The sequence below is a fragment of the Haliotis rubra genome, unplaced genomic scaffold, assembly GCF_003918875.1.
Source record: "Haliotis rubra isolate DU_JTF1 unplaced genomic scaffold, ASM391887v1 Scf1021, whole genome shotgun sequence".
Taxonomy (NCBI): Eukaryota; Metazoa; Mollusca; class Gastropoda; order Lepetellida; family Haliotidae; genus Haliotis; species Haliotis rubra.
In genome coordinates this window covers 105,282-133,173 of record NW_025764917.1, presented here as the reverse complement: position 1 = coordinate 133,173, position 27,892 = coordinate 105,282, and the positions used below count along the sequence as shown (strand labels likewise).

At 39.5% G+C, this 27,892-nt stretch overlaps 2 long non-coding RNA genes across 2 annotated transcripts; both read right to left on the bottom strand.

Annotated features, from left to right (window-relative positions):
• Nucleotides 1-204: 204 nt before the first annotated feature.
• On the bottom strand, nt 205-1,493 carry LOC124271029. Its single transcript, XR_006896926.1, has 2 exons — nt 1,444-1,493; nt 205-426 (listed from the first exon to the last, which is right to left on the bottom strand). It is a non-coding gene; the product is annotated as an uncharacterized LOC124271029 (long non-coding RNA).
• A 3,111-nt stretch (nt 1,494-4,604) lies between these two features.
• Nucleotides 4,605-19,604, bottom strand: LOC124271021. Its single transcript, XR_006896925.1, has 3 exons — nt 19,529-19,604; nt 12,637-12,646; nt 4,605-4,614 (listed from the first exon to the last, which is right to left on the bottom strand). It is a non-coding gene; the product is annotated as an uncharacterized LOC124271021 (long non-coding RNA).
• Nucleotides 19,605-27,892: the final 8,288 nt, after the last annotated feature.

Here is a 27,892-nt window from a genome sequence, read left to right as displayed (position 1 = left end):
TTGAGTCCCATCCGGGATTCGAACCCACACCCTCAGAGCGAGGCACCTAATCGCCAACACATAGTCAGACGCCCAACTATAATCTGTACTTTACAAAGTAGGTGTAATCCCAAATATAACATATGTTACACTTGACCACATTCTAAATGATATTGTCTATTCACACATAGACCTTACCACAAAATGACAAAAAAGACCTTTCAATGAAGTTGCAGATTATTTAATAACACAAGTATTACAGTCAAGGGTCGGATTGAGAACATGCCTAAACAGTTATGTTCATTTGAAGAACAGTACATGCGACATCAAACACACACATGTTGACGTAATCCAATTGCTAAGACTTTTGTTTGGGGTAACTTGCCATCATTTGGCGGAACAAGTTGAGTCCGGGGTTGACATGCCCTAGCTTCTGCGACCCCTGACCTACAAATATTGAAAACAGAACTGGGCGAAACACGGAAACACTCCTTCAAAGGACACATTTTATTAACTATATAACCTAACCATTGTATACCATAAATGATACTAATTTTGTACTTTGATCACTATTTTAACTACTAGTACTACATTCTAAAATATTTGTTGAAGGACTTATCCAGAAGTATCACCATACTTACTTCCCATCGTGTTTCATCGATTCAGTTAGCACTATCGTTATCTACTTACAGTTAATGCAGTATGTCAATTATATCCCACACATTCTTTTCCCACAGAGGTTACTTGTCATATCTTCCTACGAACCTCTGTTCTAATATGGCCATTTTTCCCGGTTCTCGTAAAATCCCCTAGCGGCAAAAAAATGCAACATGAATTATCTCCCTTGTTTTTATTCAATCAGAGCACGTGTTACATCGAATTAGATCCAACTTGACTAATACAAGCAAATGTGGGGCCACAAATATCCCTGCTCTGCCGGGGACTTGTGTTGATGTGACACACAAGATATTTAATGGGTAGCTTGTCCGTTGTCAACGAGGGCGATGGATATCCGCCATTGATCCGCCATTACATGACTGGGGTCTGTCTAGAAGAAACATTTGCATCGCGCAGGGGACGAGGTTTTAGTTTCCCGGAGCATGCGGAAATTACCGAAGCCTTGCGAATGATCACTTTTGAAACAACGTCGCTGATTGCACAACTAAATCTGATTGCAACCAATCACGAATCCTGAACACTCGCACCATAAAAGGGTGGTATTAGAACAGAGGTTCGTAGGAAGATATGACAAGTAACCTCTGTGGGAAGAGAATGACTTGCCATAAGAGCTATTGGCAACATATCTTTACACCCTACGCTTGCCATACGAGCTGTCTGCAAAGAATATGTGGATCATGTGATGTGATGAGTCTGTGAGGGCTTCTTCTCTTGCTCCAGAGTAGATCATTTGACAGGTCATTGTAATTCAGCTGTAATAAGACAGAATCTAGAAATACACGCTACCTTCAGAACGGGGAACAGGATCAGCCACCGGAGAGCCTGCTGCCACTCCCTGGTTACCTTAGAGAACGAAACAACACGTTAATCATATCTCCACTGACAAGACATACATATATAGAACGTCATACTAGTGCATTTGGATGTTTTGTATTGAACGAGAACATGTCATGGGAGCAGAGAAACAACGAGTTCGAACGAGATGTCATGGGAGCAGAGAAACAACGAGTTCGAACGAGAACATGTCATGGGAGCAGAGAAACAACGAGTTAGAAGAACGAGAAAATGTCATGGGAGCAGAGACACAACGAGTTAGAACGAGAAGATGTCATGGGAGCAGAGAAACAACGAGTTCGAAGAACGAGAAGATGTCATGGGAGCAACGAAACACGAGTTCGAACGAGAAGATGTCATGGGAGCAGAGAAACATCGAGTTAGAAGAACGAATTTTTCTCTGCTCCCATGACATCTTCTCGTTCAATACAAAGCATCCAAATGCACTAGTATGACGTTCTATTTTTTATTATATACCCTCTTATCGTGCATTAATATGTTACGTAATAAAACAAATCATAGCGTAGCGGTATGTGTTCAATACGGAATCTGGGGTGCAATACGGAATTTGAGCACGTTATCCGTATTGCACCCTAGTATGACTATCCTAAATTTACATGGGTATATGATAAACGCCTAGCTGTCATGCTAAGCAGTACCATCTTTTCTATAGGAAGTGAGAGTCATCCCTATTTGATTATTTGTTATTAAACGCCTCTCTCAGCAATAATGACCTTCTGCATCAACTAAGTCTAACCATGCGAACCAGCTAGTCACCTCTTACGACAAGCGTGGCATGTTGAAGACCAATCTTAACCTGGAACCTTCTGCATCAACTAAGTTTGACCAACTGAACCAGCTAGTCACCTCTTACGACAAGCGTGGCATGTTGAAGACCAATCTTAACCTGGAACCTTCTGCATCAACTAAGTTTGACCAACTGAACCAGCTAGTCACCTCTTACGACAAGCGTGGCATGTTGAAGACCAATCTTAACCTGGAACCTTCTGCATCAACTAAGATTGACGAACTGAACCAGCTAGTCACCTCTTACGACAAGCGTGGCATGTTGAAGACCAATCTTAACCTGGACCTTCTGCATCAACTAAGATTGACCAACTGAATCAGCTAGTCACCTCTTACGACAAGCGTGGCATGTTGAAGACCAATCTTAACCTGGAACCTTCTGCATCAACTAAGTTTGACCAACTGAACCAGCTAGTCACCTCTTACGACAAGCGTGGCATGTTGAAGACCAATCTTAACCTGGAACCTTCTGCATCAACTAAGTTTGACCAACTGAACCAGCTAGTCACCTCTTACGACAAGCGTGGCATGTTGAAGACCAATCTTAACCTGGAACCTTCTGCATCAACTAGGTTTGACCAACTGAACCAGCTAGTCACCTCTTACGACAAGCGTGGCATGTTGAAGACCAATCTTAACCTGGAACCTTCTGCATCAACTAAGTTTGACCAACTGAACCAGCTAGTCACCTCTTACGACAAGCGTGGCATGTTGAAGACCAATCTTAACCTGGAACCTTCTGCATCAACTAAGTTTGACCAACTGAACCAGCTAGTCACCTCTTACGACAAGCGTGGCATGTTGAAGACCAATCTTAACCTGGAACCTTCTGCATCAACTAAGTTTGACCAACTGAACCAGCTAGTCACCTCTTACGACAAGCGTGGCATGTTGAAGACCAATCTTAACCTGGAACCTTCTGCATCAACTAGGTTTGACCAACTGAACCAGCTAGTCACCTCTTACGACAAGCGTGGCATGTTGAAGACCAATCTTAACCTGGAACCTTCTGCATCAACTAAGTTTGACCAACTCCAACTAAGATTGACCTTAACTGAACCAGCTAGTCACCTCTTACATCAACTAAGACCAAGCCAGCTAGTCGCACGACAAGCGTGGCATGAAGACCAATCTTAACCTGGAACCTTCTGCATCAACTTAGTTTGACCAACTGAACCAGCTAGTCACCTCTTACGACAAATGTGGCATGTTAAAGACCAATCTTAACCTGGACCCTTCTGCATCAACTAAGTTTGACCAACTGAACCAGCTAGTCACCTCTTACGACAAGCGTGGAATGCTGAAGACCAATTTTAACCTTGAATCACTCTGTACTGAACCTACCCCCACGCTTGCCGCAAGAGCCATCTACAAAAGAACTTACGATTATGTTCTGCAACGTGCATATTTATCTTTACGGTGCATCACTCAGTATCTAATTTACATGGTCTAGAGTCGCTTAATTACAGGTCATCGTGAGCCTGCTTACCTTTCACGACTGCAGCATTTAGGAATAGTCATGTGGATGTTTGTACAATGGTTACTTCCGATCCTGCTTATCCTGTCTATTCACATACCACTATGATGCAGGTGTAATACTGCTGACTGCAGCCTTTAGTAACAGACACGCATTTAGGAACAGACACGCCTTTAAGAACAGACACACATTTAGGAACAGACACGCCTTTAAGAAAAGACACGCATTTAGGAACAGACCCGCCTTTAAGAACAGACATGCATTTAGGAACAGACACGCCTTTAAGAACAGACACGCCTTTAGGAACAGACCCGCCTTTAAGAACAGACACGCATTTAGGAACAGACACGCCTTTAAGAACAGACACGCATTTACTCATGTCACGTCGTACCTTAAGGGGAAGAAACAGGATCCGTCGCCAGAGAACCTACTGACACTCCATGGTTACCTTCGGGAACCAAGAGAAACCTTGAGAACTTTCCACTGACACACATCTAGTTATCACAGAAATAGGATGTTACTGGAAGTACGATGATCGTTTCTCATAGATTGGTTTGAGGACACAATCTGCTCCCACTCAGTCAGCATGCCAGATCACACGATTTCGTTAATTGCCAGATGCAAAAAAATATGGGCTGCTGAGACCACATCTGGATCCTCTCTAGTTCGTCATCTTTCATCACATGTAGAGATATCGTAAACAATAATTGTTCTCATTGCATGACACAAATGTATCGCTTTCAAACTGTACCACTGCTATTACTACTTCTACTTGGGCGTTGGAGTAGCCCAGTGGATAAAGCCGTAGCTCGTCACGCCAAAGGCCTGGGTTTCATTCCCTACATGGGTACATTGTATGAAGCCCATTTATGGCGTACCCCGTCATGATATTGCTTGAATATTGTTAAAAGTGTCTTTAACTAAACTCACTCATTCACTCACTGCTACAACTGGATAAGACGATCGTGTCAAAACACGGCAGTTCACACGGCATTACTATGCATGCTATTGGGGTTTGATCAAATACCATACCTTTCCTTGACACAGTTCGAGCCTGAGCCTGAGCCTGAGCCATAGCCTGAGACATAGACATAGCCATAGCCTGACGGAGAACGGAATCAGCATCTGGATGCGATGTGATTCCAGTCATCACTTTACCTAGGTTCACAAAGACACACGGTGAACGACTCCCCTTAAAAACCTTAAAATACCAGCATCTGAACAGTTTTTTTAACCGATGCATCATTAACTTTTGCACTAGTTGGGCGTGCCCATAGCGATGAATTACATTGAGGAGCACTGATCTGGTCGTCTCGTACCAAACACGTTCTCATTTTACATTGCATTGGCATTTCTGAAATCAAATTCAGGAATGTGTTCGTTTTGAAAATGCAATCAAAATTATAAACATATTTACAAACGATACATACATGTACCATATGAGTTTCGGTGGATAACAGGTGGAGTTATGCACCGGGCTTGACGTGTGATATTACAATAACAAATCATCGTCTATTCCAAATGACCCCATTCTTTGCCACAAGTGGATCAAATGAGTACAGGAAACGTTTTCGCCCTTATAAAGCTCTGAAATCTAGATTGATATTTATATTATGTCCAACACCCTTATCACATTCATGAAAACTATGGAATATCTTGGTTTCATCTTGAGTGAGTGAGTGAATATTGTTTTACTCCGCTTTTAGCACTATTCCAGCAATATCACGGCGGGGGACACCGGAAATGGGCTTCACACATTGTACCCATGTGGGGAATCGAACCCGGGCCTTCGGCGTGACGAGCGAATGCTTAAACCACTAGGCCACCCCACCGCCCCGGTTTCATTTACCACTACTATTACTACGTCTACTTGGGCGTTTTGGTAGCCTAGTGGATAAAGCATTAGCTCGTCACGCCAAAGGCCTTGGTTTAATTCCCTACATGGGTACAATGGGTAGAGGCCATTTATAGTGTCCCAACCGTGATAGTTCTGGAATATTGTTAAAAGCGGCGCAAAACCAAACTCACTCATTCACTAACTACTACTACTGTGTAATACAACCATATCGATACACTAGTTCACAAGGCATTAGGGGCGGTGGGGTAGCCTAATGGTTAAGCGTACGCTCGACACGCTGAAGACCCGGGTTCGATTCCCCACATGGGTGCATTGTGTGAAGCCCATTTGTGGTGTTCCCCGCCGTGGTATTGCTGGAATATTGCTAAAAGCAGCGTAAAACCATACTCACTCACTCACTCACTCACAAGGCACTACTATGCACGCTCTTGATCGGATCAGTCATACCTTTCCTTGGCACAGTTCCAGTCTGAGCCTGAGCCATAGCCTGACGGAGAACGGAATCAGTATCTGGATGCGATGGGAGTCCAGATATTGCTTTACCTAGATTCATAAAGACACAGGTTAAAAGAGTCCTCGTAAAAATTCCCATCCATATCATATTAAAAGAAACAGTTAAAGTATGATTGTGATGTTACGACGGGTATATACCAACATCTTCACAGATTTTTAACTGGTGATCATTCATTTGTGAACTAGCTGGACGTGCCCATAGCGATGAATTACTTGGAGGAGCACTGACCTGGTCGTCTCGTACCAAACAAGTCTGTATTTTACATTGCATTATCCGTTTGTGAATCAAATTCAGGAATGTGCTTATATTGAAAATCCCATTTTAAACATCACTCAAATCATTTTAAAACATGATACATGCATGCACAATATGGGTTTCGATGGGTAAAAGATGGAGTTATGCACCGGCCAAGATGTGTTATATTGTAATATCAAATCACTAACGTCTATTCCAAATTACCCCATTCTTTGGCACAAGTGGAACAAATGGATGTAGGAACTGAAATGGCTTGTCATCCCTCCTGTCCATTCACATCAAAAGAATATGCAAGAGCAAATCCATCCTTACGACTTTGCAATTTCGTTATATAGTTAGAAATACCGTAAAGTAGAGTTGCATTGAAATCTGAAGACAGTTATGATAAAATCAAGTCAAATATGCAATATGTTAACTATCCGATATCATTAAAACGTTTCTGCCCTTATAGAGCTCTGAAATCCAGATTAACATTGATATTATGTCCAACACCCTTAACAAATTAAAGAAAACTTTGGAATATTTTTGTTTCCTCTTGAGTCTGGGCCTGCTTTTCAGGATGAATAAATGTATGCAAATATCACAATACAACGTTGTCATGAAGAGTCCACGTCATTCAAACGATGCCAAAGTTTTGTGGTTGTCTTTCATACGTCCTAATAAGGGATCCGGAGTATAAAATACTTGAGTGGATGGGGATAGAAAAACATTGTTGCATATCTGTGGAACGTTATCAAAACTTGATAAAAACAACCTTGAGCATAATCCACTGACACACATCTAGTTACCACACAAAGCAGAAATAGGATGTTATCGGATGTCAAGTCATCATTTCTCAAAGATTGTTTGTAGTTTTAAAATACAATCTGCATCCACCAAGTCAGTGAGCCTGATTACAGGATTTTGTTATTTGCCAGATGCAAAAAACATATGGGCTGCTGAGATCTGGATCTTCACTAGAGTGTCATCTTTCATTACATGTAGAAAATAGCTTAAAAATAACTGCACTCATTGCAAAATACAAATGTATCGCTTTCAAATTGTACTCCTACTCCTACTCCTACTCCTACTCCTACTCCTACTACGACTACTTCGACTCCCAACTACTACTACTAAAACTCCTACTACTACTACTACTACTACTACTACTACTACTACTACTACTTCCTCTACGACTACTACTCCTACTCCTACGACTATTCCTACTACGACTACTACTACTACTACTAAAACTCCTACTACTCCTACTACTACTACTACTACTCCTACTCCTACTCCTACTCCTACTCCTACTACTACAACTACGACTACGACTACTACTACGACTACGACTACGACTACTACTACTCCTACTCTTCCCCCTACTACAACTACGACTACGACTACTACGACTACGACTACGACTACGACTACGACTACGACTACGACTACTCATACTCCTACGACTACTACGACTACTACTCCTACGACTACTCCTACTACGACTACGACTACGACTACTGCTACGACTACTACTCCTACTCCTACTACTACGACTACTACTGCTACTGGTACGACGACTACGACTGAGACTAAGACTAAGACTAAGACTACTACTACTACTATTACTATTTGGGCGTGGGGTTGCCTAGTAGTTAAAGCTTAAGTTAAGTTTGTCTCGCCAAAGGCCTGGTTCGATTCCCCACATGGCACAATGTATAAAGCCCATATATGGTGTTCCCGTTGTGATATTGCTGGTATATTTTTAAAAGCCGTGTACAACCAAACTCGCTCACTATTACTACTGTATAATACAATCATGTCGTTACACCAGTTCAGACAGCATTACTATGCATGCTATTGGGGTTTGATCGAATAAGCCATACCTTTCCTTGACACAGTTCGAGCCTGAGCCTGAGCCATAGCATGAGACATAGCCTGAGACATAGCCGTAGCCATAGCCTGACTGACAACGGAATCAGCATCGGGTTGTGATGAGATTCCAGACATCGTTTTACCTAGATTCACAAAGACACACGTTAAAAGAGTCCTCGTAAAACATTCCCAAACATATCATATAAAAAAATAGTTAAATTATGATTGTGATGTTACGACGTGGATGTACTAACGTCTCTTAACCACTACGCCAGCCCACGGCCCCAATTCCATTTACCACTACTATTGCTACTTCTACTTGGGCGTTTGGGTAGCCTAGTGGATAAAGCATTAGCTCGTCATGCCAAAGGCCTGGGTTTAATTCTCTACACTGATACAATGTGTAAAGGCCATTTATAGTGTCCCAACCATGATAGTTCTGGAATATTGTTAAAAGCGGCGCAAGACCAAACTCACTCATTCACTACACTACAACTACTGTATAATACAACCATATCGATACACTAGTTCACAAGGCATTACTATGCACGCTATTGAGGTTTCATCGGATCAGTCATACCTTTCCTTGAGACAGTTCGAGCCTGAGCCTGAGCCTGAGCCTGAGCCATAGCCTGACGGAGAACGGAATCAGTATCTGGATGCGATGGGAGTCCAGATATTGCTTTACCTAGATTCATAAAGACACAGGTTAAAAGAGTCCTCGTAAAATTCCCATCCATATCATATTAAAAGAAACAGTTAAAGTATGATTGTGATGTTACGACGGGTATACACCAACATCTTCACAGATTTTTAACTGGTGATCATTCATTTGTGAACTAGCTGGACGTGCCCTTAGCGATGAATTACTTGGAGGAGCACTGATCTGGTCGTCTCGTACCAAACAAGTCTGTATTTTACATTGCATTGTCATTTTATGAATCAAATTCAGGAATGTGCTTTTATTGAAAATCCCATTTTAAACATCACTCAAATCATTTTAAAACATGATAAATGCATGCACAATATGGGTTTCGATGGGTAAAAGATGGAGTTATGCACCGGCCAAGATGTGTTATATTGTAATACCAAATCACCAACGTGCCTTCTACTACTACTACTACTACTACTTCTACTCCTACTCCTACTTCGACTACGACTACGACTACGACTACTACTCCTACTCCTCTCATACTACTACTACTACGACTACGACTACGACTACTACTGCTACTACTACGACTACTACTACTCCTACTCCTACTCCTACTCCTTCTCCGACTACGACTACGACTACGACTACTACTTCTACTGCTACTACTACGACTACGACTACGACTACTACTACTACTACTATTACTTCTAGGGCGTTGGGGTAGCCTAGTAGTTAAAGCTCAAGTTTGTCTCGCCAAAGGCCTGGTTCGATTCCCCACATGGCACAATGTATAAAGCCCATATATAGTGTTCCCGTTGTGATATTGCTGGTATATTTTTAAAAGCCGTGTACAACCAAACTCGCTCACTGTTACTACTATATATTACAATCATGTCGTTACACCAGTTCAGACAGCATTACTTTGCATGCTATTGGGGTTTGATCGAATCAGCCATACCTTTCCTTGACACAGTTCGAGCCTGAGCCTGAGCCATAGCATGAGACATAGCCTGAGACATAGCTGTAGCCATAGCCTGACTGACAACGGAATCAGCACCGGGCTGTGATGAGATTCCGGACATCGTTTTACCTAGATTCACAAAGAAACACATTGAAAGAGTCTTCGTAAAACATTCCCAAACATATCATATAAAAAAATAGTTAAAGTATGATTGTGATGTTACGACGTGGATGTACTAACGTCTCTACAGGTTTTTTTAACCGATGAATCATAAATGTTTGAACTACTTGTACGTGTCCTTAGCGATGAACTACTTTGAGGAACACTGATCTGGTCGTCTTGTACCAAACAAGTCTGTATTTTACATTGCATTGTCATGTTATGAATCAAATTAAGGAATGAGCTTATACTGACAATCCCATAAAAATTCTAAACATCACTCAAACCATATTTAAACACAACATATGCATGTACCGTATGCATTTCGGTGGATAGCTGATGGAGTTATGCACTGGCCTTGATGTGTCATATCGTGATAACAAATCATTAAAGTCTATTCAAAATTACACCATTCTTTGCCACAAGTGGATCAAATGAGTACAGGAAACGTTTTCGCCCTTATAAAGCTCTGAAATCTAGATTGATATTTATATTATGTCAAACACCCTTATCACATTCATGAAAACTATGGAATTTCTTGGTTTCATCTTGAGTGAGTGAGGGAATATTATTTTACTCCGCTTTTAGCACTATTCCAGCAATATCACGGCGGGGGACAACGGAAATGGGCTTCACACATTGTACCCATGTGGGGAATCGAACCCGGGCCTTCGGCGTGACGAGCGAATGGCCACCCCGCCGCCCCGGTTTCATTTACCACAACTATTACTACTTCTTCTTGGGCGTTTTGGTAGCCTAGTGGATAAAGCATTAACTCGTCACGCCAAAGGCCTGGGTTTAATTCTCTACACTGGTACAATGTGTAAAGGCCATTTATAGTGTCCCAAACTCACTCATTCACTCGATACTACTACTCCAAATACAACCATATCGATACACTGGTTCACAAGGCATTACTATGCACGCTATTGAGGTTTCATCGGATCAGTCATACCTTTCCTTGGCACAGTTCTAGTCTGAGCCTGAGCCTGAGCCTGAGCCTGAGCCTGAGCCTGAGCCATAGCCTGACGGAGAACGGAATCAGTATCTGGATGCGATGGGAGTCCAGATATTGCTTTACCTAGATTTCATAAAGACACAGGTTAAAAGAATCCTCGTAAAAATTCCCATCCATATCATATTAAAAGAAGCAGTTAAAGTATGATTGTGATGTTACGACGCGTATATACCAACATCTTCACATATGGTAACTATCCGATCTCATTAAAACGTTTTTGTTCTTATAAAGCTCTGAAATCCGGATTGACATTGATATAATGTCCAGCAATATTATCACATTTAAGAAAACTATCAAATACCTGCGTTTCATCTTGAGCCTTGACCTACTTCACAGGACGAATAAACGTATGCAAATATCTCAATACAATAATTTTGACATGAAGAGAGTCCACGACATTCGAACGATACCACGCTTTTGTGACTTCGAATCTATTGCTATGTTTTATACGTCATAATAAAGGAGCATAAAATAATAAAGTGGATAGAGAACTGTTATTACCGAATGCCTCCCATGGCGATCTATTCAAGCCGACATCAATCTTGATTTGGCTGTACTAAATAAGTTTGAAACTGATCAATTGTTTTATCCAACAAGTTCTTTGCGCACTAAAACATCAATATTCTTCTCATAACAATATTTAAACTGATGGTGAGTATGTATACTCCGGTCCTCCTTTGCACTGGTTGCTGAGACCAATACCCGTGCACTCAGTTAGATATGGCACCTTCCACTATGTGAACGTATAGTGAGAACGTATTAGCTGCAGCTGCTATTACCAATTAACTGATGCTCAGGCACAGTTGCTAGCTTTGCTATGCATTTAAACTGAGGCTTCCTGCATGGGCTGTCAGATAAGTCACGAGGTTCACGCGTATATATACAAGTTTAGTCCCCGAGCTGGTCTCCAATATTGCGCCCTTTCAGTTGAGCAAATATTGCCATGACGTTGTCCAAAAGTTTCTGGAATAATGTGCCTTTTTTACTTGAATTTTCTGGCCTTTCACTTGCTTTTGCAAACTCAAGAACTTTGTTTTTCAGCTGGTGCGCCAAGATAGGTGCTGTGCCTTCCCGGGAAAAAATTCCCTTCGCCGTTTGGTTAGTTTGTATGCCAAAAGAAGAGTGCCTTGCAGAGATTGAAGATAATTTTGTTCATGGCAGCATCCTGTAACCTAACTGTATAGCAGTTTGTGGGATGGGAGGTGGGGCGAGGGGTAACTCTAATTGGGCGAGGTAATAACACCTCTAAATCCCATACAACATCGATTTTACCTATCAATTGTTACCATTTACTGATTAAAGCAAATAATTGCGGAAAAGAGTATCATGGTTCCGTAAGACTACTTTGATGCATTATCGTCTCAGGGTTCTTGGCCATTTACATACAGCACAGACAACATTTGGACGTCTCCCCAGAACCTCTCATGAGTCTAACTCCAATTGGGTTATTTATTTTGACAGTATTTCCTTTTCAAACAATTTGATTTGATGGGAATGCATCACACCATACCATTCCTTGAATGTTCTGTTGTGGTCTCTTGTTATTTCCATTGATGTTCTCGTTTGCACAGTATTACCGAGACAAACATAAATATTCCTTAATTGTTCATATTTCAAAAACACATCCTGAGTAAATATTTCATCAGAGTCAACATAGAAGAATGTGGCAAACTGTTATATGTTAACAAAATATTGCTTAAGAATCCGATTCCTAATTTGCCGTGATAATACCGTGTCAGCACCATTCATATGGTCGTGGTTTAATCTGAGACCAGCATCACTTCGGTCTTGCCTCCCCAACTAACATGACACATCGTGATGTAACTGGGATACTTTTGCAACCGTCTTGGTTGCTGCCGACTTGTCAACACCTGGTCATCACTTATTTTCAATATTTGGTCATATAATTGTCACTGTTACTTTGTCACGTCAGATACGATATTTTCTGATTTGGACTTATAATATTTTTAACTAAAGTATATCTTCAATTGATTCGAGACGAGTTTGTATCCTAGCATTTGTATTACGGGATGCTCAAGCTGTAGTACATGCTGAGTAAGACCAATCAAATATAAAAATCATTTTCTAGACATTTTTGTGCAATTGTTTTGCATCATGTTTTAGCATCTTTGCTCATTCTTAAAGGATACATAACAGTTATTTCTGGCTAACGTTTCCAATCCCTTCTGTTATGAACACATATGGTCCATGTTGTGATCATAGACAATGAACATCTTCGTAGTTGGCCCCTGCATCATTAAATAGGTTTTGTTACACTTATGCATTACATAAATTTTGGATGGATGAATGGCAGGTATCAAGCGAGAATCAACATATATTTTGTAAGACACTAAAATTAAAATACTTGCCGTTTGTTATTACAGACTTCCTGACGACGGAAACCCCTCTTCTAGATGTCTGTGACCTGAAGATGTTGCCTGTATAATATACACTGATTAATGAATAATGAGATAAACCATTAAACACTATAAACACTGCACTGATGCCATTGAGTCCACACCACCTCTAATATTCTCTCTTAATCACTATTACTGAACATTAACCCCTCTCCAATATTTCCAAAACTTACACACATAAATAAAACTGATTTACATTCGAAGACCCTTTGTTTCAAAACCATGCAATATAGTATTTCCAAGCAGGAATAATGTTCGTAAACTGCAGGAAGAAACTATCGAAACCAACACATATTGGCCTGACTCCAAACATGGAACAGAGGTCCATTTCACCTTTACTCTGTATTATATCTCGAAAAAATATCCGTATAAGGAGAAATGTTTTGAATGGTGTACGTCTACACTGCTGTCTTAAAGGTCGGGAATCTTAATTATCATAAAGGGGAACAATCTTCTTAAACTTATTCGTATAAAGTATGTGGATGCCCACATTTGCGAAACGGTTAGCAACTTTAGAAAAGAACTTAAGTCAAGACTGTCCACACATTTGATTTTACCACTTTGTACACTACCATGACAGAGGCTAAACTTGATCATTCGCAAGTTATCAATAAAAATAATGAACGTATAAAGTTGCAATTCTAGATAAAAATGTTCGGGACATTTGGCCAATACTAAAAGCAAATGGCAGGTGGCATTAAACTCCGACAACTGTGTGTGGAAAACTTGGCCTCATCATAGATAAGCCAATGTGAAATTTAGGCAACATGTTGAATACCGATGATATCTTGTCTGAAGTGATGATTTCCCAAGGTGAACAAAGAAAGGAGAACACATGAAAATATCCCACCATAAAATACATCTGACACACGTATACTTACAAAAGACATGTTTACAGTGAGTTGCGACAAATTTTCTTTTTTTTCAGAAAAAGTGTATGTTTTCTCAGTGACCTGTTAATAACCGAGTTTCCACCTTTCAAACCCAGTGCTTGACATTGGTAGCACAGATCGCCACAATCGGGATATGAAATTGATTCATAATTCTACAAGCAAATCAGCTGACCACACAATCCTGTGAGTAGACTCAGGCAACACGCATGGGAGTCTTTTGAATATATTATGGGCGTAGGGGTGGCCTATTGCTTAAAACATTGTCTTGTCACAGTGAGGACCCGGTTTCAATTCCTCACTTGGTTACAATGCGTGAGGCAGATATCTGGATCCGTCAGCCGAGATATTGCTGGGATGTCACGCGAAACCATACTCAATCGCTCCCTCAAGCACAGTAGATGTAGCAGAGAAATAATTCAATCACTGCATGACATTGCATCGATTTCAAATTTATTGTTGTTACTTGATGATAAATTAATTCATTTCACACGCCAGTTCACACGGGTATTTTCATGTATACTGTTGAGTTTGGTTCGTATCAATCATACCATCTCTTAACAGTGTCCTAGCAGGAGTCCGACGAAGAACACTTATTGCTTTACCTAAGTGAACAAGAACATGTCAATATTAAGGTTATCAAATAAAGCAACCTCATGTGTTACTTCAGTCCACCAATCGAACTGTCTTCACGAATTGTGCAATTTCTTGTTTCATATTATTGACATTTGGGTTCAATCTAACGTTAAAAGAATGAATGGAAAGAATGAAGTTATTTCAGGTCTTGTTCTTGCTATCAAACACGCCCCTTTTTATATCGACAGTAAATATCGTTAGAATTGGTATTATCATCACTATACAGTTTTATTACAGTTTTATATACGTGTTGGATCCATGAATGACAGTTATTAAGTGCGAAGTACCCCCATGTTATCATACTACTATGGAAAATACTTGCCGTTGTTTTTTGTGGAGGACGCTCTGAGCCTCACGATTGAGCTCTTTCCACCTGAAACTCGAAAAGACTTGATGTTGTCTGTAGGGAACATGTATATACACTAAATAACAACCAGATATTGTATTAAACATTGATGACCTGCCAGTATGATATTCTAGAATCTAAAACGACATCTGTTACTGTTCATGACCATCAATGTGCCAGTGAAACAAACTCCGTGCGAAACGCGCGGTATTTCTCTCTCACTTGCTGATAACCTCCCATTCTCCAACTTGCTTGTTGTTGTCTGCCTGTCAGATTTTGCTTTTCCTGATCCAGAGTCAATTATTTACAGACCATCCTGAAATAGCTATATAATACTTGACTGCAACATTGTAAAATACTTAAGGATGACAGTGCAACAAAAAAAGGTTCCGTTGACATTGATAAAGTCAGACTTGATGGGCTCATCATCAGCATAGATCTGTTGTGCCCTCTGTACCGGGCCCAGGCAGCGGATGACTCTTCTCCGAGGAAGTGCTGCCGAATGCTACTAAAGCCACTCCCACTGATACAGCCTTCTAAATTATGTAGAGGGTCAGAACAGAAGTGTTACTGGCAGCAAACCCGGCTACTCTCCCAGTGTCAGTCAATGTATTTGGAGGTACCAAATCTAAGGCCCCAAGAATAACGGGGACATGAACGACTTGATACTTGACATGCAATCATGGCCTAGAGACATAATGATATGTGTTATCTTATTGAATCTATCTAATTGCGACTGTAAGCTGAGTACAAACTACAAACTTGACAAATGCAGTTATGAAACGATAAGGCCATGCCATTATTTTGCTCAGAAAACTGTCTACTTGAACACTGGACATCACTGACAAAGTATCTAACAGTCTCATTAATTCACTGCATTTTTTCATGTTTACATTTTTAAACAAAAATTGATTGATGGTTTTGAGAGACTGGTTTTCACTTTTCACGTCAGCAAACATCATCAAAGTGAGAACCTTTGAATGCTTGCTCCCCTTCCCAAACAAAATTGAGGTCATGTTCAGCATCCTTCAGCCGTTTCTTGTTTCATTCGGTGAGTGGGTTAGTGAATATTGCTTAATGCCGCATCTGCGATGCTGCAGCTATTCGCGGAGAGTTTCATTCAGTCATCAAGACCAAACGAATGACTGAGGACACTGCAGATTAGTTTGGCTTTTGCGTTATTGCAAGGGCTAACCTCTTTAATATAGATTTTCAAGGCCGGGTTTGTATTCAGCTCGATGTTTCTCTTTCCTTTGGAGCTTTGTCTGTGTCTAACCGGCATTCTTAAGTACATATAGGCCTGACCTTATAGATACCTTCGGTACCTTCTGCCTCAAGTAAGCTGACTCTTTCAGTGTTGTCACAACCCCTAGTGTATAGTACATAACCCGGTGTACTTACAAGAACCCACAAATCCGTTGGTATATGACCAGATGGTGGCCACATGAATATATGCAAACACCTAGTTGCGGGTACAGCAACGTACAGTGAAGTTGAACAAAGTACTGTTACTATGTGTCCCAGTCCACCCAGCTGTGAATGGGTACCTCGTTAGGATGAGAAAGCAGCAATAACTCGGTGCGCCTTGTGACAGCAAGAGTTGTATACTCCCCAGGGAGTTGAGATTGATAATACGATGTGCCGTTGAGATTGACATCCAATGATCGAGGGAAAAAATACCAGCGTTTTGAGCTTGCATTAGTTGCGTGGATATGTGCTCAATATAAATATCCTATAATAACAATAAATAATAACTGAATGACCCTGCCGCTTTTGCATTGCCACATAAAGAATAAATAATTTCGCATTTATTGAGTCTGAAGGACAGACCAGTGTCACTGGAAAAGGACTTCACATGGAGAATCTGTTTTTTTGCTGTGTGGATCCTCCCTTAGCAAGAACTTAAAAGGTCATCCATGGAAAAGGAGGAGGGTGGGAGGTGTAAGGAATCTGCACTGAGGTCCAGGATTACAACGTCAATCTTTGTTACGTAGAAAGCGTATTTTATTTCATCCAATCAACACCAAAGAATATGAAAGGACAGACACATTAAAATTACCCGTGGCTTTGAATTTGTTGTGAGCTTTAAACTAAAACTCCAGGTTTTCCAGTACACATGTGACTTCTGCCCGAAGTGTGTCATTAATATGGGTACCATCCAGTGTGTCCCCAACCTACGTATAGGCAGGACCTTCCATGAGGTAGAGCATGGAATAGGACATGCCAATGTCATTAGACAAGGAATCGACAAGGAGAATCTGTTTTTTTCCAATGTGGACTCCATGTTGAGGGTAAAAAGTGTTTGGGGAAATCTGAACAGAGGGGGTCATCGATGACAACTGTCCTCTTTGTTAGCAAAAGGCTAAAAGGAATTACAGACAAAGAAGTAAATGGCTAAATGAATCGCACCGAAATAGTCCTTTTCCCAATTGAAAAGGGTTCTGTGGTCAGCAAATACCATTGCAAATACATCTTGATTTGACCAACAATACATTCAAGGCTCGAAGAAAAGAAGTAATCGGTCAGAGAGGTCAATCCATTTTAGTAACCTCAAAATCCATTCGTGAGGTACAAGACCATAAGCGTTTTTATAGACTGTATCCAACTCAGTTTGAGGTTATGATGCCTCTTCAAAGACCATCTTTTGAACCAACTGTTGATCTTGCTTTAGGCGATGCAGTATGATGACACCGGATCTGTAAGACAACTTGTAAATATTGTGTGCACTCAGACACTTAACGGGCCAGAAGTGTTTCAGATCAGTCAAATCACCTTTCTTCGACCTCTGCAGAACCAACCAGGCACACCCACTGTACATTGTACTGTGATTGGACACAAGAGAACCGTTTTCAATACCAGTTTATAATATCAGCAGGCTCTGGAGTCGTATTAAATTTGGACTATTAAGCGACCTTTTCAGGTAGTCAGGTGCAGTGAAACACATCAATACAACTTTACTTTCGCATTAATATTACTATTGTACTCCTTCTGCCATGGTCCCTCGAGAAGCCCATTTCTGGTGTCCCCCCGCAGTAACATTGCTGGAATATTGCTAAAAACGGAGTAAAACCAAACTCACTCACTCACTCATGTTTCCTCGAGGTTACGAGTATAGACATCAACTGCTTCGAAAGATCTCTCCTTTGAATCCATTGTGTGTCGTTTCTCACCAGTGACATTTATTGTATTCATTTGCCTGTACAATTGCTTTTCATCGGATTTGAGCGGTTTATTTTCCTATTTATTGCCATTATTTACAGGTTAAATAAATGAACGCAGCAAAGGGGGTTTGGATGCCTCTGGCTGGTTAGCCTCAACATCATCCCAGGGCCCTTGCCCCTTTTAATCACAGCCTAGGCACCGAGTTGGACTTCTCCCGGGAAGCACTGACTAGTCAAACCCACCGCGAACGTGTAGACTCCCCAGCACTGCCGCCTTCTGATTACCCAGAATACAACATTTAGCGTGTAAACGGATTCTTAACATTAGTAAAAGGGCTCCGAATGTGCTAGCTATGGTCGAATATGGCAGATTCGCAGTTTATTTAGCTTCCTTGTTGAGGGGTATTAAAGTTTGGCTTAGAGTTACTCGTATGTCCAGTTATAGGTATCCACCTAAAGCATATGAAATATTGTACTCCTTGGATAATGTTGATCGCCATTCATGGCCTCTTCGGTTAAACAAATTTTATTTAGCTACGGGTTTGGTTATGTGTGGGTGTTTTAAAGTGTTGCAGTGTTGAAGTGTTTTTGTCAGAGTTTAAGCAAATAGCAACGTGTAAGTGATATCTTAACTCGGGAATGAAATCTAGCTTGCAATATAGTAACATATATATGACTCTTATTCTTCATTTGAATTGAATTTACAACCGGAATCATATTTAACGCATGGTGACTGCTCCTTATATCTTCGCGATATTACGAAACTGCGTATTGGCATGGCCAGATTACAAGCTGAACTTGGGCGATATTATAATGTAATAAGAAGTCTGCGACTGTGTCAAGTGTGTAAGTTAAATATGATTGCGGATGAATTTCATTTTTTATGAAACTGCAAGTGCCAACCTGCTGCTTGTATCATCTGCATATGGCCAAAAGCCAAACTTGTTGAATAAGCAAATAGAATTGAATTGATTACCCACAGTGTCAGCAGCAAATTAGCCAAATGTATTATCATTATATACTAGTAACCTATGGAAACAAACAAGGGAACACATGTACAAGTGTTCCTTTAGTTGTTTCCAGATTTTCACCCACACTGAAATACAAACCTTGTGAGAACCTGGAAAAGAATAAAGGAACTCTTTATACTTCCATGTGTTCCGTTCTTCGTTCCATGAGTGTATTTACAGATTGCAATAATGAAGGTTCAGGTAATCCTAAAACTGCCGTGCTGGTTAGACTCAATCAACAACTTGGAACTTTTCCAAGGACGCTCCCGAGGAAGGTTTCCTTTTCAACAATGTACTTTTGAAGGTTCACACCCGCCAGGGTATCTTAACTTAATTTGCGTAAATTATTTTCAATGATTCCGAAGGCATACGAATGTATTTTGCTTGTATTATGACTCACAATCAAGAGAGATATCAAATATGACATCTTATTCCAACCAAAAAATATTTTCAATCCCTTAACAATCAATCTGATTGAGAAGGGATATTTTAGCGCATTCTATATTAAGTCATGATTTTTGCCTAAGGTGCATACTCTGAATGAAGTCCAGATGTCGTTGTGTAGTTACGAACCTTTCCTTCAGACTATTGTTTGTAAGCTTCATACCTATGCTCACCAAAGTGTGACATTTGCCCCTATTCCGAGACCGCCTCCGTGGTGTAGTGGTTAGAGCGTCCGCCCGGAGAGCGGAAGGTCGCGGGTTTGATCCCCGATCGCGTCAAACTAAAAGACGTTAAAATATGGTACTTGTTGGTCCCTGCCTGGCGCTCGGCACTAATTGGTACAACAAGGACTGGTCGGCTCAGAGTCTGTATACTGTGTCTGAGGGGGGTATTCATGCTTCACTGCGGTATGGTATCTCAGTGGGCTAGCACTATAAAACCAGCTTCAGTCTGGGCTAGTACAAGCAGCCGCACATACACATACACACGCAAGCACGTCGTCATATGAGCGAAATATTGTCAAGCACGACGTAAAACCCAATTTCACCTCACCTCACCCTATTCCGATGTTTCTCTCACATTAAGCTGACAGGTCGTTTATAGTGGCGTTAAATTAAGCTCACTCGGTCAGTCCTTAAAAAAACCCCTTTCACAGTGTTTACTCGTCGTATAATGGAATAATGCTGATGCAAAGTTAAACATTAATTCATTCAATGCTGGTGAACCTGAACCTAGGTTTGCAACACACATTGCGAGAAAGACACTACGTGAACAGACACAACTATGAAAAGTCCGCATTCATCTTCTGTTGACACTGTCTTTTATTATCTTTTTTTGTCATAACCTGGTGTCATTTATGTCTGTAACGGATCCGTTTACACAGTTTTCACAGTATATTTAGCTATAATGACTCACGGATCTGTTGATATGCCTTATAAACATCCATTCTTTAAGCGCACGTAAAATCTCCAAATCCTAATTATCATCATGTAATGCTTCGTCAGATAATCGATGACACCCTTTGACTTTGGCGTTATATATTTACCTCAGAAGTATGACTAATGCCAGGTATAAGACGAGTTTGTATCTTAGTATTGTGATCAACTAAGCTGTACAGTGGTATACCCTGCGTCAAATCAATCAGTAATAACTATCCCGTGTGCTGCTTCTGTCAAATATGAAAACTGTCTTCGTTAATGGGATGTTTCGGAATTGTTTGCACAATTTCTTTGTTCGTATTATTGACATTGTTTCCCTTTTTAATCTAATATTTGAATAATGGTTGGAAGTTACACGTATTTCATATACATGATTGATGAATGAACGAACTGTCATAAAGCATTATTTATCACAAACATGTTGGAGAATACTGCTATGAAAATACTTGCCTTTGGCTTTCCCAGAAGACATTCTAAAGGCAAACCTTCTGCTGGTTCCACCTGACACTGGGGTTGTCTTGAACGTCTTGACTGTATGAAATTAATACACTGAATAATCAAATAAGAACAATATCGATGACTTGCCCATGTGATATTCGAGAATCTAGAACATTAGCCACAACTACTAATGATCTACAATATGCAAGATAAGCTTGTAAAAGACAATTCAAATCTTAGCATTATAATTACAAAAACACTCGAGCTGTGCAATGGTATGTCCTGCGTCAAGTCAATCAGTTATAACAATATCATGTGCTGCTTCAGTCAAAGATAAAAACTGTCTTCGCTAATGGCATGTATAAGACTATATGTTACAAGTTGTTGTTTCTTATTATTGACATTGTTTCCTTTTTTAATGTAATGTTTGAATAATGGATGGAAGTTATTTCAGGCAAATGCCCTATTCTTTCTGTCATGCACAATGCGTGTCGCGCATATTCTGCAAACCAACTGTGAATAACATTGAAACTGGCACCTGCATCGCTATGAAGATTTCTTACATATGTTTTATATACATGGTGGATGAACGACTGTCATAAAGCATTGCTTACCACAAACATTTTGAGGATACTGCTATGAAAATACTTGCCGTTGTTTTTTCCAGATGACAGTCTTTTGGCAAACCTGTTCTTTCCATCTGAACCTGGGGACGTCTTGACGGTCTTGACTGTATGAAATATGGAACTACTCAACTAAGAACAATATCGATGACCTGCCCATGTTATATTATTGAATCTAGAACATTGGCTACTATTGTCAATGACCTACAATGTGCCACATCAGCTTGTAGAAGAAGAGTTTGTATCTTAGTATTGTGATCACAAAAACACCCAAGCTGTGCAATGGTATGTCCTGCGTCAAATAAGTCAGTTATAACAATATCATGTGCTCTTTCAGTCAAAGATGAAAACTGTTTTCGCTAATGACATGTATAAGAATTTATGTTACAATTTCCTGTTTCCTATTATTGACATTGTTTCCTTTTTTAATGAAATGTTTGAATAATGGATGGAAGTTATTTCAGGCAAACGTCCTATTCTTTCTGCCATGTACAACGCGTGCAGTGCACATTCTGCAAACCAACTGTGAATGACGTTGACATTGCCACCTGCATCGCTTCATAGATTCCTTACATATGTTTTATGTACATGTTGGATGAATGAACGAGTGTCCATAAGCATTTTTTACCACAAACATTTTTGAGAATACTGCTATAAAAATACTTGCCGTTGGTTTTTCCAGAAGACATTCTAATGGCAAACCTGCTTTTTCCACCTGTCACTGGAGATGTCTTGACCGCCTTGACTGGATGAAATATAGAACTACTCAAATAAGAACAATATCGATGACCTGTGATATTCTAAAATCTAGAACATTAGCTACCACTCTTAATGACCTACACTGTGCCAGATAAGCTTGTAGAAGAAGAGTTTGTATCTTAGTAATGTGATCACAAAAACACCCAAGCTGTGCAATGGTATGTCCTGCGTCAAATAAGTCAGTTATAACAATATCATGTGCTCTTTCAGTCAAAGATGAAAACTGTTTTCGCTAATGACATGTATAAGAATTTATGTTACAATTTCCTGTTTCCTATTATTGACATTGTTTCCTTTTTTAATGAAATGTTTGAATAATGGATGGAAGTTATTTCAGGCAAACGTCCTATTCTTTCTGCCATGTACAACGCGTGCAGTGCACATTCTGCAAACCAACTGTGAATGACGTTGACATTGCCACCTGCATCGCTTCATAGATTCCTTACATATGTTTTATGTACATGTTGGATGAATGAACGAGTGTCCATAAGCATTTTTTACCACAAACATTTTTGAGAATACTGCTATAAAAATACTTGCCGTTGGTTTTCAGAAGACATTCTAATGGCAAACCTGCTTTTTCCACCTGTCACTGGAGATGTCTTGACCGCCTTGACTGGATGAAATATAGAACTACTCAAATAAGAACAATATCGATGACCTGTGATATTCTAAAATCTAGAACATTAGCTACCACTCTTAATGACCTACACTGTGCCAGATAAGCTTGTAGAAGAAGAGTTTGTATCTTAGTAATGTGATCACAAAAACACCCAAGCTGTGCAATGGTATGTCCTGCGTCAAATAAGTCAGTTATAACAATATCATGTGCTCTTTCAGTCAAAGATGAAAACTGTTTTCGCTAATGACATGTATAAGAATTTATGTTACAATTTCCTGTTTCCTATTATTGACATTGTTTCCTTTTTTAATGAAATGTTTGAATAATGGATGGAAGTTATTTCAGGCAAACGTCCTATTCTTTCTGCCATGTACAACGCGTGCAGTGCACATTCTGCAAACCAACTGTGAATGACGTTGACATTGCCACCTGCATCGCTTCATAGATTCCTTACATATGTTTTATGTACATGTTGGATGAATGAACGAGTGTCCATAAGCATTTTTTACCACAAACATTTTTGAGAATACTGCTATAAAAATACTTGCCGTTGGTTTTTCCAGAAGACATTCTAATGGCAAACCTGCTTTTTCCACCTGTCACTGGAGATGTCTTGACCGCCTTGACTGGATGAAATATAGAACTACTCAAATAAGAACAATATCGATGACCTGTGATATTCTAAAATCTAGAACATTAGCTACCACTCTTAATGACCTACACTGTGCCAGATAAGCTTGTAGAAGAAGAGTTTGTATCTTAGTAATGTGATCACAAAAACACCCAAGCTGTGCAATGGTATGTTCTGCGTCAAACAGGTCAGTTGAACAAATCTTTTTTCTCATGTGCTGCTTCAGACAAAGATCAAACTGTCTTCGCTAATGGCATGTTTCGGAAAGTATTTAACAGTTTCTTGTTGGCTATTATTGACATTGTTTCCTTTTTTAATCTAATGTTTGAATAATGGATGGAAATTCTTTCAGGCAAATTGCCTTTACTTTCTGTCGAGCACAAGGCGTGCAGTGCATATTCTGCAAATCAGCCGTGAGTAACGTTCATATTGGTACCATCATCGCTATATAGATTTCATACAAAAGTTTTGTATACATGCTGGGTGAATGAACGAACTGTCATAAAGCATTGTTTAACACAAACATGTTGGAAAATACAGCTATGAAAATACTTGCCGTTGGCTTTTCCAGAAGACATTCTAAAGGCAAACCTTCTGCTGGTTCCACCTGACACTTGGGATGTCTTGACCGTCTTGACTGTATGAAATTAATACACTGAATAATCAAATAAGAACAATATCGAAGACTTGCCCATGTGATATTCAAGAATCTAGAACATTAGCCACAACTACTTATGACCTACAATCTGCAAGATAAGCTTGTAAACCAATTCCGTTGGAACGCGCATTGCTTCTCAACTACTTGCTTATGTTCTTTCTCATTACTTTTACTGGAAGTATTGTTGATTTTCCACAATTTACAAAAAGTACAGTGATAATGATATGTCACCCACTTGCTAATGGTCTACTGATCACTTCTACTGGAAATATTTTTCAGTCGCCAACATTTCCAAAATTCACAAACGCACAAATAAGATAACATTTTACAAAACCTTTACGGTAGCATATGTCCATGCAAGCACAATATCACAAAGCTAACAAAACCAACCACTACTGACGTGATTCCAAACTTCGAACAAAGGTTCAGTCCTCCTTTGTATGGGGTTCTAAGCCCAATGCCCGCACAAAGAGAGATATATCGCGTGTTCCACTTGGAGAAATTTTGGGGAAGAATGAATGGAACCCTTCCTCTTGTCACTAAAGAGGGTTGTCACATTTGTGTATGAAATAAATGTTACGAAAATGAACGGCACATTATTTCAACTTTAAGAAACATTTTGCTGGATACTATCAGAATACACATATTTGTTTTAAATAGGTTTTCGAACACAGTAAGCCCTTTCTATCTGACTTTGGATGTGACTTGACAGATATTTATGTATGGAATAAAATACATTCATACATTGCATATTAACTAATTAGAACTGCACATTAAATTTGCATCAAGGACATTCCCATCTTATGTTCCTGAATCTAGAACAATAGTCTCCGTGGTTGATTACAAAGAGTATCACCCATCAGTGCCATATGGGCATGTTAACGCTTTCAACATCAGGGATCCTGGAGCTTTTACTGAAATGACACTGGATTCCCAGAGACTCTGAGATCATAGATCTGTACGACCTGTGACGAAAATGTGTTATGCATAGATCTTTCCATAACAAACGCATTTTATCCGAGCATGAAGATTGAGGCTACGAAAGTCGAGATGTCACTTGACGTACATTACACGATCGCTCGAAAACATGGACGTTTCACAGCTTTTATGAGTACGTTTGTTGATTTGGTTCCTTAGTATATTCAATGTATTTAACAATGTGCTTGTAACATCGTTATTTTGCTCATTGACAATGTAGATGTGGACCCTTTGCAGAAGCATTTGTCTGAGAATGTTTTGGTTTTTTTTCAAAAACGGAATATGCTCTTTGTGGATTTCAAAATAGCTCTTGACATTTTTAGACATGATATTCTGTTAAAAACACCCCGCAAGTTTAGCATATTTAACAGCAAACATTTTAACCAAAAGTAAAATAATGAAGGAGAAGGTGTCACTATTTCAGGCAAGTTTATAAATGTTTATGCCACAATGTGGGTTCATTACTTATTATCCGTTTCAAATCCATCCTTTCAATTAAAAAGACAAACTGGACCCTTTATGTGTTTCAGTTTACAAAATGGAAAGTTAACATGAATGACTGAGATAGGACTCTTATTCTTCATTTACCCCTTTGACCCCTATAGACAGTTAAAGGAACTTTTCCAAGGACGCTCCCGACTCGAACCCACAATTATTAAATTTCAACTAGAGGAGACATTGAAAACAGTGTAATTTAAGAACAAATAGAGCCCAAGGAAAGTTCCCTTTTTTAACAAAATACTTATGAAGGTCCACACCCGCCAGGGTATCTGATCTTAATTTGCGTAAATTATTTTTAATGTTTCATTTCTTTTTTGAAGGCATGCGAATTTGTTTTACTGGTAAGTGTAATTTTGCATCAGTGCAGTGTAGCTCTTTAATTTCTTTTATAGAGAAGAGTATCATTTCGCCAACGTATTGAAAATACTCCTGATATGACAATCAAGAGAGATATCAAATATTACATCTTATTCCAACAAAAAAATATTTTCGAAACCTTGACAATCAATCTGATTGAGAAGGGATATTTTAGTGCATTCTATGTTAAGTCATTGATGAAATAACCAATTTGTTAAAATTTCTGGACAAAAGTAATAACATGTTAACAACTACGAGTTTAGTGCCATTAGGGCAGAACGTGATCCACCCAAAAACGTCTATTTTGCTTCTATGATACAACTTATCTGTTTTATGTGTTTATGTACGTAATAAATACAATACATACTAAATAATCAGATAAACTAATTACAACTGCATAATTAAAGTGCTCATTCCACGTATCTGAATCTACAACAGTAGTCACTGTTGTTCACAAACAGTGCATCATCCATAAAGTGCCATGTAAGCTTGTTAATAAAACAACAAAAAACGTGCATTGTTTCACGTCTATTTGCTAATTTTCCTGCCATTGGTTTTACCGAAAGATATTGCTCTGTTTCTAACGTTTCCAAAAACTTTGCACATGGAAAGAAGTGAACTTCTTCGAATAAAACATTTTCAGGCCTAAATATCTGTGTAACGTTTGAGTGACTACATAGTTGTAGAAATCAAGTGATATGTCGCATTATGTTATCAATATACGATCACAATGTTAACTGAGGGGAAGGAATGGCAAATTTCTGCATCAGTACGACTTGACTTTGACCAATAAATGGCCACTCTACAGCTTGTTTCTGAATGAACCAAGAATAAAACGTGCATTGTTTATCGTCTATTGCTAATGTTACTGGCACTTATTTTACCGATAGATATTGCTTTATGTCTAAATGGCATGGTATTATAGGTTCATATATGGAATAATGAACAGCTTCTTTTTATATATCTAAAATGTATTACTGGGTACCACTGGCAAAACACATACCTTTATCTTTTCCCGACTTCACGCTGGTTCCAAAAAATAGGCCCTTTCTACTTGACAGTGTGTGTGATTTTACGGTTGTTTCTGTATGGAATATATAAAATGCATACTAAATAATCAGATACACTAATTACAACTACATAATTAACGTGCTCATTTCACGTATCTGAATCTACAACAGTAGTCACTGTTGTTCACAAACAGTGCATCATCCATAAAGTGCCATAAAGGTTGTTAATGAAACAACAAAAAACGTGCATTGTTCCTCGTCTATTTGCTAAAGTTCGTGCCATCGTTTTTACCGAAAGATATTGCTCTGTTTCTAACATTTCCAAAATATTCTCACATGGTAAGTGAACTTGATCGAATAAAAGCTTTTCAGTCCTAAATGTCTGTGTAACGTTTGAGTGGCTACAAGTCAAGTCAAACGTTGT